Source organism: Xenopus laevis, chromosome 9_10S (assembly GCF_017654675.1).
Source record: "Xenopus laevis strain J_2021 chromosome 9_10S, Xenopus_laevis_v10.1, whole genome shotgun sequence".
Lineage (NCBI taxonomy): Eukaryota > Metazoa > Chordata > Amphibia > Anura > Pipidae > Xenopus > Xenopus laevis.
In genome coordinates this window covers 25308744-25323705 of record NC_054388.1, presented here as the reverse complement: position 1 = coordinate 25323705, position 14962 = coordinate 25308744, and positions in this window count along the sequence as shown.

Sequence of the window (14962 nt, the reverse complement as noted above, 5' to 3'; positions counted from 1 at the left end):
GATTTAGAGTTACAACTTCAAACTGTCAAAGACCAATTGAAACTGTTAAGGTTATGCAGTCAGAATGCAGAGCAAGAAAAGGAACAATTAGCTGCACAGTTTGAACAGTATATTATAAAGACTGTTAATATGAAAAGGAGAAAGAAGCAGAAGCTCGATAGAAATCACTTAGAAGTGCGGGCTTTGATAACCTCTCAGGATTGGGAGGGGGTGAATGAATGGTCAGGGTCTGAAGAGGAGATGGATGATGACATTTGTGAGGTCAGACCCATTGTAACTCATAGACAAAAGAGAGAGGTGAGGGAGAAAAGTGGACAGCAGGCAGAACACACATCATATTCCACATTGGGAGGTGATGTATCAGCTGAGCAACATTTAACTGAGGAAACTCGGTCATGGTCAGCTAGTGAATTAACTGAAATTGGCCAAAAGGTTGGAGAGGGATTACTGGAATGGGTTTTACGTGTCTGGGATTTAGGAAGTGATGGTATTATGCTAACGGACAGAGAAGCAGTAGGTTTAGGAAGTGTAGCCAAGGATCCCCGTGTGCGTTTATACATGAAACGTGGGCGTAACACAACTGGGACATTTTCCTTATTGCATTTAATTAGGGATTCTATTGCACAGACTATAGACAGTCCCTATGAATTAATAGACCAGACCCCCTGGGAAGTTACAACAGAGGGGATGCAGAGACTGAGAGCAATGGGATGTATGTCTGGTATCACTCCCGATCCTTTACCTGACAGAGGGGTGAGACATGTAGTGGTTGACTGGGGGGGTCCTGACATGGCTGCTTTTACACCATTGATCAAAAGGAAATTGCTTATCACAGCCCCAGAACAGTTAAAAGCCGCTCTTTTCACTATGTTGAGTGCTTTAGAAGCAAAAGAAGGAAGTACAATTTATGATGCGGCTGTGCTCTTGGGTCAAATGGAAAGGAAACAGCAACGGAGTTTAGCTAAGGGGGGCCAGATGGGGCATACACGTGTTAAAATTACTCGCAGACAAATGTTTCTAGATTTGCTAAATAGTGGTGTTCCAATAGAAACTATTGATGGAAAGGAGACTAAATTTCTGCTCGCTTTGTGGAGGGAACTAACAGCAAAGGGGACGTTGAGGCCAGCCAAACCTAAAAAGGTTGTCCTCAGTGATGTTAAAGAATTAACTCCGTCATCTCCTCCTATAATTGACTTAGATGAGGAGTTGAGCCCAACCCCATTAACCCTTCCCTCCACATCGCCATATGCAGAGTGTAAGAATCTGTTAGATGACATGAAACACACAGAAGGGAAGGGGTGGCAGTTGCCACAGCCAATAGACTGAAGGGGTGGCAGATTCCCAGGGCCTGCCATAACAAAAATCAATGCTATGAAACCTGGGGATCCATGTCCTTATATACCAGTCACTTTATATTGGCAGGGACACAACTCATTCCAAGGTACAGCTCAGCCAGACCAACAAAATGCTGTTGCAACGACTGAAGGGTTGGGAGGCAAAGCTGCTGTTGCTGTACCTGATGGAATGCAATTAGGTAAAAGTCTTATTTTTGAAGCACAAATCTTCATTTTCTTAGTGCCAGATAATATTGTGGGAATGGATATTTTTAAGGTACAAAATGTGGTTATATGGTTGGGAACATTTATTGTTGGAGTCAAGAGTTTCACTATAAATGCTGTATTGCCCATTGTGTATGACAACATTGAATGGACTCCAATTCACATATCACCTCAACCAAACCATGTGAACCTGAAACAATGCCACTTTCCAGGTGGTCAAAAGGAGATAACAATGGCAACTGAGATGATGGTGGAGGTGGGCGTTTTCAGACTGGTAGTCAGTCTATTCAGTGCCCTAATGTGGCCAGTAAAAGAGACAAATAGTTCTTGGTTTTTAACCATTGATTACAGAGAAGTGGATAAAGTAGAGTCTCCTTTGGCCGTATCAGTGAAAGAAATGGTAACAGTCGTGGAACAAGTGACTGATGGATTTACCAGTTTGGTTACAAATCAAGGACTGGCTCAAAGTATGACTTTCATGACTATTATATGGACTGGCCCAATCAAAGTTATTCCACAACTGGTTTTGGACTGTATAATAGAGGCACAGCACATTACTGGACTGTTTTGTTACTGGATACGTTATGTGCCACTGACTGTTTGTTCATTTTACTTTGTTACAAGGAAAAAGACTGTTTTTCAGTTGAGGGAAAAGGACACAAGTGCCCTGCAAACTGCTATGGAAGAAAAACAATTCCTTGTACTGTACACTGCCCTGCAACCTGATGAAGGAACTATTATGGATGTACCTGTAACAGTCGGGACTGATTTAGCAATATCTGAAAGGGCAAATGGTAATAAAATGAACTTGTGTGCAGCTTTTGCACAGAAACTCACTTTCCAGAAGTGGAAATTGTATGTACAAGTAAGGGGGGGAGTGTCAAGTGAATCATCTCAAGTGTCACAGCAGTTGTCTGGATTAGTACAGTTTGGATGTGATAGCTTTGAGCAACCAGTACTGACACTTTCTCCATCTACCATAAAGGAAGCAGTGACATCGGAGGACTTTATTTTATTGTTTACAGATAGATCTGCCACTATTATTTCTGCCAGACAACAACACGTCTGGACTACAGCTGCTTTCCAACCTACAGCCCATCCAACTGGAGTGGGTGGATCTAGCCAATATGCTGAATTAATGGCAGTAGTTTCTGTACTGGAGGAAACACAAGGTTTGTTGAATATATACACAGATGAATGGACAGTGTTCAGAGCTTTGACTGTGATACATATTTTAGGCCAACGGACACATGAGCACTCTGGACATCGAGTGGTTCAAGGTGCTATGGACTATGCAAAGCATAAAGGAATACCTTTAATCACTGTACTTGCTAAAGACATTGTGCAACAATGCCCTGTATGTCAGAAAGTGAAGAAAAGATATTCATTACATAAACTTTCTAGAGCATATGGAACACTACAGACAATGGGACTAATTTTACTGGAGTGGGCATCTCAACAAGGAGTATATTGGGTGTTTCTTATTTCATATTATCCGCAAGCCACAGGATTAACTGAATACATTAATGGTTTGTTAAAACAGCAGGTAAAACGTTTGGCTCAAAATCATACACTCAGGGGGTGGAACAAGGTATGGTTATGGGTGGATAATGGGATCATGGAATATACTGCTGAGAGTAAATGTGTGTTTCAAACTAATAATGATAGTGTGAAAAGGGAAACTGAACTTGTTCGTGAAAACTGTTTGGGAGAATTGTCTATTATATGTGCAGGGGGTTATGTAATGTGTTTTTGGATTTCATATGCTCAGAGACACTGGACAAAAATTAAAGCAAGGCAATGACTTGATTTGGGGGGGAGCAAACTAAGGAGAATAATCATACTCTCAGCATAGATCTGTAGTTTATCTTCTGGTTTCTCAGCAAGCCATTGGATGGGAATTACCCATTGATAAGAAGAGCTGCAAGGGTTCCCAGGCTGTTATTGAGAACTACAATATTACACAATAAAAACATAAAAAACGTTAATGTTCACAGAGTAGTTGAAGTCAATCAACCTCCCCACTTATATTTCAGATATTTATACCACTAGGACTTAGCATTCAAGGTGTTTGCCAAAAGCTCTATAAGGTGTGTTCTAATGATTATATGATAGGACATTGGATGGGAATAGCATCTTGTCAGTATGGGGAGATGGACAAGCATAGTACAATTTACCGACTCAATGTGAATGACACTAACATGCATCAGAATTTATGATCAAGATGTCATTCTATGGAAAACTGTTATATCCATCAATGTGTGAAGAGATACTTAATCCTCTGTATCTTCCAGTCCTACTATAATAGAGAGGTCAATATCCTAAAAACATGGCTGGCAACATGTTATACCTTTTCTGATGATTTGTGAGCTCTGATGTGATATAACGTTTGGTTTATAGCAAGAGAACTTGATTCTACAAATGCTTATACAGACTGCAAAGCAGCAAAATGAATCTAATTGTTGGGGTCATCATTAACATGGACTGAACTAAGGGACTGTTCTTAATTTCTCTTCAGTGGTTAATGCTTCATGGATGGATTATTGGAAGGAAAATCATATGAAAGGACTTGCTTATTGGACTACGAACTATAAAAGATACAGATTTGGTGGATAAACAAAGTTTTCCATAGAATAAGACACAAATTATTTACTACTGATGATTTGATATGGACTTGGTTTGCATCTTGATAGGGTGGGGCATGAAATTCTGAACAAGTGGGTGCATGTTACTTCATCCCTAATAATGCGGATGTCATTCTAAGCCACATTGAGTAGGTTAAACTGTTGTAGAAAAAAACTAGAGCTATTGCTAAGGATGGTCAATTATTTATTTTATGCTTATGCTATTATTCTGAAACTGATTTAATGTATCAAGGCTAGTACCATATCTGACAAGCGTCAGCTATTGCCCATACGTGTCAATGCTTTTGAATTGATTTCCTATCATACTTCTCTGTGAATCAAGGGGTGGAATGTAAGGAAAATGAGTGATTCACAGAGCAGAAGATAGAGAGAATAGAACAACACCTTAAAGATGGCGTCTAGAGCTTTTGGCAATTCAAGGAATGTGACACTGGTTAATGCTTGATTTTCACCATATATAGTATGCTAAGTGTAGTTTTTACCATATATAGTATGCTAGCTGATAAAATGTATAAATCTTCTTATATCCTGTGTGGGGGAAACATATATAAAGCTTCATTTGGGGGGAGGCTCTTTGACTTCTGCCTGGACTTCAGAGTGCCTGGTTATGTTGGAATTGCTGCTGAGCCATTTTATGGAGGGGTCCCTCAGCTAAGTATCAATAAATCTCTTATGTTTGTTTTACTTGTGTGTGTCAGTTTAATCACCAAACAGACTGAACAAGAGCCCTTCTCAATACAGTTGCTCTCAGCATTTCTTCTGGCATAACTCCTTGTTGGTGGATATGGTTGAATAATTGGGTCAGCTGAGGGATTAATATGGTTTGAAATAGTTGTAGTAGGAGGTTGTTAGTCTGTCTGACCCTGGTGCTTTTCCCAATGGGGTTGTGTTAATTGCTTCCTGAATTTCACTTGGCCGAATAGGCGCATTTAATATATGCAATTGTGCTGGTGTTATTTGAGGGAGATTTGTTTTAGTAAAAAAGGTGTTGATATCCTGCTAGCTTGGTTGTGGGGTGTTTGTATCTTGTTGCAGGTTGTATAAAGTTGAGTAATATTCTGAAAATTTGTCTGCTATTGCTTTTGGGCTGGTTATTTTTCCATTATCTTTATTGAGTATGTTATCTATAGCTTGGGTTTTCTGTTTCTGTCTGAGCAGATTGGCTAGTAGTTTTGATGCTTTATTGCCTTTTGTGTAATGGTTTAATTGTAGTCATTGGAGGCAGTGCATGAGTGAGAGTTTCTAGTTTAGGTTTTTGGTTCCCCTCCGATGTATCCAATTCTAGTGATAGTGGTATGTTAAAGTCTTCCCCTATTGTTACTCGGCCTTGCTTTATTTTGTCCAGTGTTCTGAAGAAGGTTTGGTAAAAGGAGGACTGTTTTGTTGTTGGAGCATATACTGATGCTATTGTGTAAATTTAGTCTTGCATCTCTATTATGGCGATCATGTACTGTATCTGCCTTGTGTGTCAGTTTGTTGTTTGATTAGTTGTGGGGTGGATGTGGTGTCAAACCAGAACGCTACCCCATTTTTCTGGGACTGCTCGCATATAGTTGTAATTAGTATTCTTTACAGTCAAGCCTAGTGGGTTGTCCTGTTATTAGATGGGGTTCCTATAGGCATTGTATGGTTACTTTTGCTTGTTTGGCCCAATGTATTAGTTGTGACCTTTTATTGGGGCTGATTAACCCGTTTAACATTTAGGGTTGTTATTGAAACTGCCATTTTATATGGTGCAGGTGTGATGCTTTTGCAAGGTACTCACTCTTTTGTAGTTTGGTGAAGGTTGTTATCTGCCGTAATGTATTGTGGGTTCTCAATGTTCTTTTGGCCTCTCCTTTATGTAGCCTAGGTTCAGCCCAGTTTGCAGCAGTCAGAGCCTGGTTGGAAGTGGTGGGGGTGGTGGTAGGGAGGGAAAGGGTGTAAGAGCTAAGAAAGAAAAACGAAATTTAACTTACCGTAATTTCCTTTTCCTTCAAGTCCATACAGCAGCACATTACGGGTTAACTCCCCCCTCCCCACAAGTAGGACGAGCATGGACCAATAATCTTTAAGAAGGCGTCTCCTCCCCCACCAACCCGTGTTATAAAAAAAGTACACACACACAACTGCATGTAATATTTATTAGGGTGGGCAAAAAAAGTGCTGCTGTATGGACTTGAAGGAAAAGGAAATTATGGTAAGTTAAATTTCGTTTTTCCTTCACGTCCTATACATCAGCACATTACGGGATATAGCAAGTAATAGGGTGGGATATTCACATCAATTCCCATGAAGAACAGTTTGGAGCACCACTCTACCAAAAGCTGCTTCCTGCAAAGCATCCACATCCAGCCTATAATGCTTGGAGAAAGTATGTAGGCTTGACCACGTTGCCGCTTTACAAATTTTATCTGGTGGAACAAGAAGACGTTCTGCCCAAGACGTTGCTGTTGCCCTTGTTGAATGAGCCTTAATGAAAATTGGGGGAGAAAATTTTGCAGCTATATAACAGGTCTGAATAGCATCTTTTATCCATCTTGATGGGGTTAACTTTGATACTGCCAGGCCTTTATTTTTCCCCGACATAGCAACAAAGAGATGTTCGGATCTTCTGAATGATTCTCTTTGAGCAAGGTACCTCTTTATCACCCTGCAGACATCCAAGGAATGATACCTCAGTTCTTCCTCTGTCACTGGATTAGAACAAAAAGACGGAAGTCTAATTTCCTGTCTTATATTAATCGTAGAAGGAACTTTAGGCGAGAAATCAGGAAGTGTTCTGAGCACAATTTGATCTGGATAGAATTGCAGATAAGGTTCTTTAGCTCCTAAAGCCTGAATTTCACTAACCCTTCTCGCCGAAGTTATCGCCGTAAGAAAAACTGCCTTGAAAGAGAGGTGCTTTAAGTCAATCCTATCCAAAGGTTCAAAGGGAGGATCACATAACCCTTCTAAGACCGTGTTCAAGTCCCATTGAGGAACCGGGTCTTGGACCAATGGTCTTAATTTTTGCGCTGCCTTCATAAACCTCTGAATTAGAGGAACAGTAGACAAACGGATGCCTAGATAAGATGAGATTGCAGAGATCTGCACTTTGAGTGTCCCAGGTCTTAAATTCTTGTCTAGTCCACTTTGGAGGAAGTCCAGTATATCCTTAATTGTAGGAGAATCCACATTTACATTTTCTATGAGGCACCATTCCTTAAAAACCTTGACTGTCTTAGAATAGGCTTTTGAAGTAGAAAACTTCCTGGAATGAAGAAGAGTACTAATTACTCTTTCAGATAGTCCAGATGATGTTAATAGGGGCCTGTCAACCTCCGGGCAGTGAGCCTCAGGCGTGTTAAATCCGGATGAAGTGCTTGGTCTTGAGAGATCAAATCTTTCACCTGGGGAAGAACCCAGTAATTCCCGTGGCACATCTTCATGACCTGGGAAAACCAAACTCTTCGGCCATTAGGGAAGAATTATTATTACGGATGCCTGATCCCGGCGAATCTTCCGGATTACCCTGTTGATCATAGGAATTGAGGGAAAGATGTAAGCTAGTCTGAATCTCCAGCTGATTGTCATCGCGTCCAGAACCCAAGGTTGGTCCTGCTGGATTAGAGAGCAGAATCTGGGAAGCTTGGTGTTCTTCCTGGTTGCCATTAGATCCACTTCCGGAGTGCCCCAAAGGCACATTAACTTCAGGAAAATATCTTCTTTCAAGGACCATTCCTTGGGATCTAACCTCAGTCTGCTCAGACGGTCTGCCAGAATATTGTCTTTCCCCTTGATGTGAACCGCTGATATGGCTAATAGATTGTCTTCTGCCCACAAAAGAATTCTTTGAGCTTCTTTGAGAAGAATATGGGATTTTGTTCCCCCTTGACGATTCAGATATGATACAATTGAGTTGTCGGACTGTATCCTGATCGCTTTGCCTTTGATGAGCTCTGTGAAAAACATTAGGGCATTGAAAACAACTCTCATCTCTCTGAAGTTGGATGAGAGAGATTTTTCCATGGCATCCCACACACCCTGAGCTGAATGACTCTTCATATGAGCTCCCCAGCCCAAGGCAGATGCGTCTGTTGTTATTAAGTTCCATTCCGGTTCCAGGATTTAGAGTCCCCTGAAAAATCTGTCTGTCTGGAGCCACCATTTGAGAGCATTCAAAGTGTCCTGGGAAATTATCCAGTGGAATCCAATGACTCTACTGTCCTGTCCCAGTGAACCAGAACTTCTTGTTGAAGAGGACGCATGTGTAATCTCGCCCATGGAACAGCTTCTATTGATGAAGCCATCAGACCTAATACCTTCATCATCTGTCTCAAGGAGACTGGATATGGCCTCATGAGGTGTATTATCTGATTCTTCATGTTGTGAATCCTCTGAGGAGTCAGCGTGACATACATAGTTTCTGTGTTGAGACACATTCCCAAGAACTGCTTTTGTCTGGATGGAAGAAGAGATGATTTCTCTTTGTTGATTATCCATCCAAGATGCTGCAGGATCTCTAAGGCTCTTGTCAAGTGTTTGTGAAGGAGAGACGCAGAAACAGCCTTGAACAGCCAGTCGTCCAGATATGGTAAGACATGTATGCCCTCCTGTCTTAGCACAGCCGCAACTGAGGCTACCACCTTCGTGAATATTCTCGGGGCTGACGTGATCCCAAACGGCAACACCCGAAACTGGAAATGATGTAGCTGACCCTGGAGATACACAGCTATCCTCAGAAATTTCCTGTGACCCGGAAACATGGGTATGTGGAGATATGCATCCTTGAGATCTATTGTGGCAAGGTAATCTCCGGGCTCCAGAATCTGAAGAACCGATCTTATGGTCTCCATCCTGAAGCGCTTTTTCCGGATGAAGCGATTGACAAATCTGAGGTCTATAACTGTTCGAAATGACCCATCTGTTTTTGGCACTAGAAAAACAATAGAATAAGTGCCTGATCCTTCCTCCAAAGGTGGAACTTTTTCTAGCACTTTTTTGTCGCAAAAAGAATGAATTGCTTCTTCTAAAGCTCTTTGTTTTTGAAAAGAAGCAGTTTTGGGAGTGGGAAGATATCTTGCAGGAGGGAATTGGTGAAATTCAACCTTGTATCCTTCTTTGATCAGCTGTAGGACCATAGAACCGATACCAGATCCTGCCAGTGTTGAAGAAAAAAAAGTCAGCCTTCCTCCCACCTGAAAGCTTCTGGCGTCAGAAATCCCACTTTCGGCCTGAAGGGAAAGCTCTGTTTTTTCCCCTATTAGCTCTAGATCCAGTTTGAGATCTGGGCCGATTCTTCTCTTTTTCCTTCTTACTATATCTTGGCTGTCTCACTCTTGCTGGAGACCTCTTTTGCCGTCGAAAAAAGGAACCTCTCCACCTAGTCCTCTGCCTATCTTGGGGCAGAGTCTTACCTTTATCATCAGACATCTTCTCAATGAGACTGTCTAATTTCGAGCCAAAAAGGTGGCCCGGTTCAAAAGGCATATTGCACAGATTAACCTTGGAAGTATTATCTGCTACCCAAGGCTTCAGCCATATCGCTCTCCTCGCTGAGGTGGAAAGGGCCATGGCCCTAGATGCCAATTTCAGACACTCAATTGATTGTCACACAAAAACTCGGATGACAATTTAATCACATTCTTTGATTTAAGAAGTGATTCTCTTGAGACCTTATTCTCAATATCATCCTCCAACTGGGTCAACCAGTTTCTCATAGCTCTGGAAACGGCAGAGGGGCAACCAATGGCTTGCATTGGGCCGAGGCAGAAGAATAAATGCGTCTCAAAGAGCATTCAGCTTTACGATCCATAGCGTCTCTCAATCCTGAACCATCTTCCACTGGAATTGTAGTTCTCTTTGAGAGACGCGCAACTGCCACATCCACCACTGGGGGAGCTTCCCAAGACTTTGCTTCATCGTCAATTGGGAACAACGACTTAAATCTTTTATTTAAGACTGGTGCTTTATCAGGAGTCTTCCATTCAAACTGGATTAGGTCCTTAATAACAGGATGTAATGGAAAAGCTTTACCCTTTTTAACAGATTCCTGAGATTTATCCATATCACTCACTTTCCCCTCTTGAGCCTCAATTGCTCCTTTAACAGCCTTGATCAGCTTAGAGACATTATCCGCTTGAAAAAGGGACATGTCAATTATCTCCTCATCTGAGGAAGAAACAGCTTCATCGATCACAAAAAAATCACCTTCCCCAACAGACGAGGGAGTATCAGGAGTCGATGGCTTAGGAACATCCTTAAGGAGGGATTCTTTAAACTCCAAAAAAGTCTTCTGGAGCATATCTTTAAACCACTCCATAGCTTGCTCTGGGTGACCAGGAGGAGGAACCTCTTTAGCAAGGCAATTCTCACAGCGACCCCTAGGATATGCATCCGGGAGCGGGGTCTGACACTCTCTACAGGCAAGATGTTTAGACTTCGATGTTCTTTTCCCCTTGGCTTGCTTCATTTGGCTGGACATCTAAAAAAACAAACAAACACCTTCTTGCCAGCACTGAGAGAATGAGAGAGAGAGAGAGAGAGAGAGAGGGGAATAGTACAAGAAAAAAAACAAAGCTGCACAGGCTACTAACAGTACCTCAGTATGCTTTGCAGGTGGCTGCAGCCCCAGGAAGAACGACACTGTCGATTTCTTTCACTGCAAAAGGGCATTGCGCCCTGTAATGAATGGATTTTTAAAACTTGCCAGTTCTGATGACGTCACCGGCGTGCGCAAACCCGGAAGAAGCGCTACTGCGCATGCGCCCGCTCCATTCCCCAGACCTGCAGCCACAACCTTAGGAAGAAAGCTTCTGCTCCCTTCCCGGAAGAATGCTACCCGTTCGGTAGTTCCCCCTGCGGTCTTCAGAGCTCTCAGGCACCGGCATCCTCATCTTCAGTCCTCTGCTCCCTACCTGCAGTCAGGTAGGACGAAAAAAACACGGGTTGGTGGGGGAGGAGGCGCCTTCTTAAAGATTATTGGTCCATGCTCGTCCTACTTGTGGGGAGGGGGGAGTTAACCCGTAATGTGCTGATGTATAGGACGTGAAGGAAAGATATGGTTAAAGACATCATTATCATAACTTTTACACATTTTAACTTATATACAAAAATACTGAATATAGCATTGTGTGGGATGGCTTCTTGGTACATATGTTTACTATTCTCTGTTTTTCCAATCTTGTTTGCTATTGTCTTAATGTATTTGTATTGTGAAGCCATGGATGGAGGGCCATGGTTGGCGTTAAAGAGAGCAACTTTCATTTTTGAAACTGACATTAGTCTGTTGTAATACTTCAGGTGTTGTCATTAGGTTCCGGGTCGGCATTGCCATGTGCTGCGTTCCTGCTTGTAGTTCTGCACTGGGTGGTTTTGCTCATTTGCCATTCTTGCGGAAGTCTAGGCATTTTGGTAGATTTCTTTTGTGGTATGTCTAATAATAATTGATAATTATTATTGTGGTATGTCTGATAATAATTGAGTCCCATGTTGTGGTGTGTCCAGAATATAGGGTGTGTTATTGTATAGTACCCTAAGTTTCACTGGAAATAACCCATCTGTATTCCTTGCGTTTTTTTCATTGTATGTGCTGAGAGGTCAGGGTAGCATTGGAGCATATTGTACTTTTCAGGTATTGCTTGTTAGTCTCAAAATGCCGTTAATGTTAGTTCCTTAATGTGGAAGAAATGAAGTCTTAGTATTACCTCCCTTGGTGCATTTTTGTAATCTATGTGCTCTATCAATCAATGACAGATCAGGATTTTCATTTGGGAAGATATCTTGCAGCATGATTTTTAGGTATTGGTGCAGTTCCTCCATTTTCACTAGCTCTGATACACCTCTCAGCCTGATATTGTTTCTTCTATATCTGCCATTTATTAGTATTGAGTTGATGTACTTCATACTCTAATGCGGTGTCATTGTGTGAGCTGACCAGTTCCACCATTTTGTTTTCCAGGTGATCTGTGCAGCCTTCTATCTGTTTGACCCCCCTGTGGAGTTCTGCTACAGCACCCCTGATATCTGCCTGAAGATCGGATCTTAATGTGGTGAGTATGTCTTTCAGTATAGGCAGTGTTATTGTGTGCTGAGGTCGCCCATCTAAGAGCAGTTGCGCTGCTGTACTTGCCTTCTCATCCGTGCTCGCTGGGCTGCTGTTGCCAGATTCGGCGCCATCTTGGAGGGAGAGACGTGTGTCTGCCAGTGAACTGGATATGGGGTAGAATGTGTAATTTTTACAGGTGACGGCCTTTTTCTGAGTTTCCCCATGCTATCCGGTCAGCTCTTACCGGGTTGCTGGCTTAAAAACCCTCTAATTACACATTTCCATGTGTCCCAAAGTAATGGGAGATCATTAACGGAATCTCTGTTTTCATTGGGTGGGTGATGTGCAATCACGACTCGACTCTAGGATGGAAACAGCCGAATCCAACTGCAAAATCGATCGAGTTAACGATCATCATCGCTTGGTTTATTCATATCAAACATATGGAAGACCTCGATAATAGAGGTAGGAGAAACAACCTCTGCATTCGGGGCATACCGGAGACAGTTCCACAACCTGAACTTCGGACCATGGTATGTGCCATATTTAATGCTATATTGGGCAAAACACCTACTGACCCATTGGAACTGGACAGGGTACATAGAACTCTAGGACCCCAGAGATATAGGTCAGAAAGGCCCAGGGACGTCATTTGTTGCGTACATCATTTCTCCATTAAGGAGGATATTCTACGTAAAATGCGTGATCAACAAACATTCTTCTATCAATCCTATGACGTCGCCATTTTCCCAGATTTGGCATGGCTCACACTGCAACAACGTAGAGCCTTAAGGCCCCAGACAACGGTCCTACGAGATAAAGGCATTCCATATCGGTGGAGCTTCCCATTTGCCCTCATTGCTTCCAAGGACAACAAGCAATACTCCCTGAAGGAACCAGATGACATAGATTCCTTTTGTCAAGCGATAGATCTCCCCAAGATACCACTCACTGATTGGGCGGATTTAGCTTATAATGGAGACTTTTTGGAACGCCTAAATACAGATCACTGGAAACCTGCGCATCAACGCTCCCCCCGTGAAGGGACTGGCAAGGGTCCCAAAGTCTCACGACAGGATTAGGGGTGAGTTCCTTTGCTTCTACAGTAACGACCTATAAAATGGATTCTAATTTCCGAGACTGTTGTACCCCACTTTGTAACTCTATGCATATGCACATGCTCTGATCTACAACTACTCATAGACTATCCCTACAGAGTCGACCCGAAAGGGAAGGGATATTCTACACTACATTCTATGTACTAGATGTGATACCTATACCAGATACTTTATCTCATCAGCAAAGACTATTGGATATTATAAGTATGACTTGCTCCTCCCAGATTCGATACTATTCGAAGACTTACCTGTTCACACAGTGTATACAGGGAGGCCCATGGCTCGGACACAAACGCCTTGCAACATTCACTCATACTCACAGGCTGATACAAATGGCCCATCCAACAAAACTATGGGCTCTGGATCGCATTTTACACTACCCGAGAACATTTCAGGACTATGATTTCATCAATACTATATAAATAAAGGAAACTCATATATTGGCCCACTTGGACTACTGCAAAGTGCTTATAAATACCATAGATGATTGGATCCAGAGGCCTTGGGTCTCACGTGGAAGACATTGCAAGCACCGGTTTTGGATGACTTTGAGATGGCTTTAATAGTTGTTTCTTCAATGGACTTTTGCTCTACAATTTCTACAGTTCTAATTCCACCATTTCTAAGTATATCTTGTTTATGTGTTTATGTATTTATGTTTATTTCATTTGATGCTAGGATGGGAAGGGTTACTCCCTTTTTTTTTCTTCTCCTTTTTTTTCTCTCCATCGGAGTCCTGTATATTTATGTTAAATAACAACAATACAGGGACTAGGACCCAATGGCACTCACTAACTTTGCCATTAAAGACATTGCAGATCAAAAACTGGGAGGATATTTTGGTGCATCCCTACTGCATTATATCAATTAAATGAACCTTTATACAGATTTTTGGGATTTATCTCAGACTCCCAGTTTTACATTGTAAAAAAAAAATAAAAAAGTTTAAAAATTCCCATATTGCTAATAAATCAAGCACATCTTTGTCACTGAGGTCGTCCCATGAGTTATTACAAGTTATTATTACAGAGAAAAAGGAAATCATTTTTTAAATTTGGATTATTCAAATAAAATGGACCCTGTGGGAGACAGCCTATCTGTAATTCGGAGCTTTCGGGATAATGGGTTTCCATTATCCCGAAAAAGATGTACATGGAGTGGTCCGTTTGGCAAGTGCCACTGCCTTGTGGTGATTGTGACACCAGCACTATTGGAAGAGCCCATTTACCTTGTTATTGCTAAATATATAGCACTGTGACTAGCCATTGTGCCACCCAACTTACAACCTTTGTCCTTTGAACATATTTGCAGAAAAGAGACATAGGTCAAACATAGCATCACCACTTTCACACAGAGCTTTATACAGACCAGACATGGGGAGAGCATGGCTTGTATATAGTGCCAATGTTGACCTTTAGAGCCCTGCAAAGCAGCAGTGCCAAGCATCATGCCATGCACTACAGTGTATTGAAGAGGAGATGGTTGAAGGCATTTACCTGACATTACCTTACCTGTCATTATTGTTTTGAGAACTATTACTGCATATTTTTAAGACATTCATTTCCCAATCGATTGTATCAATTGGCCAAAATGGAATGTTCTTTTAAAGGAGACATATGGGATAAATGAAAC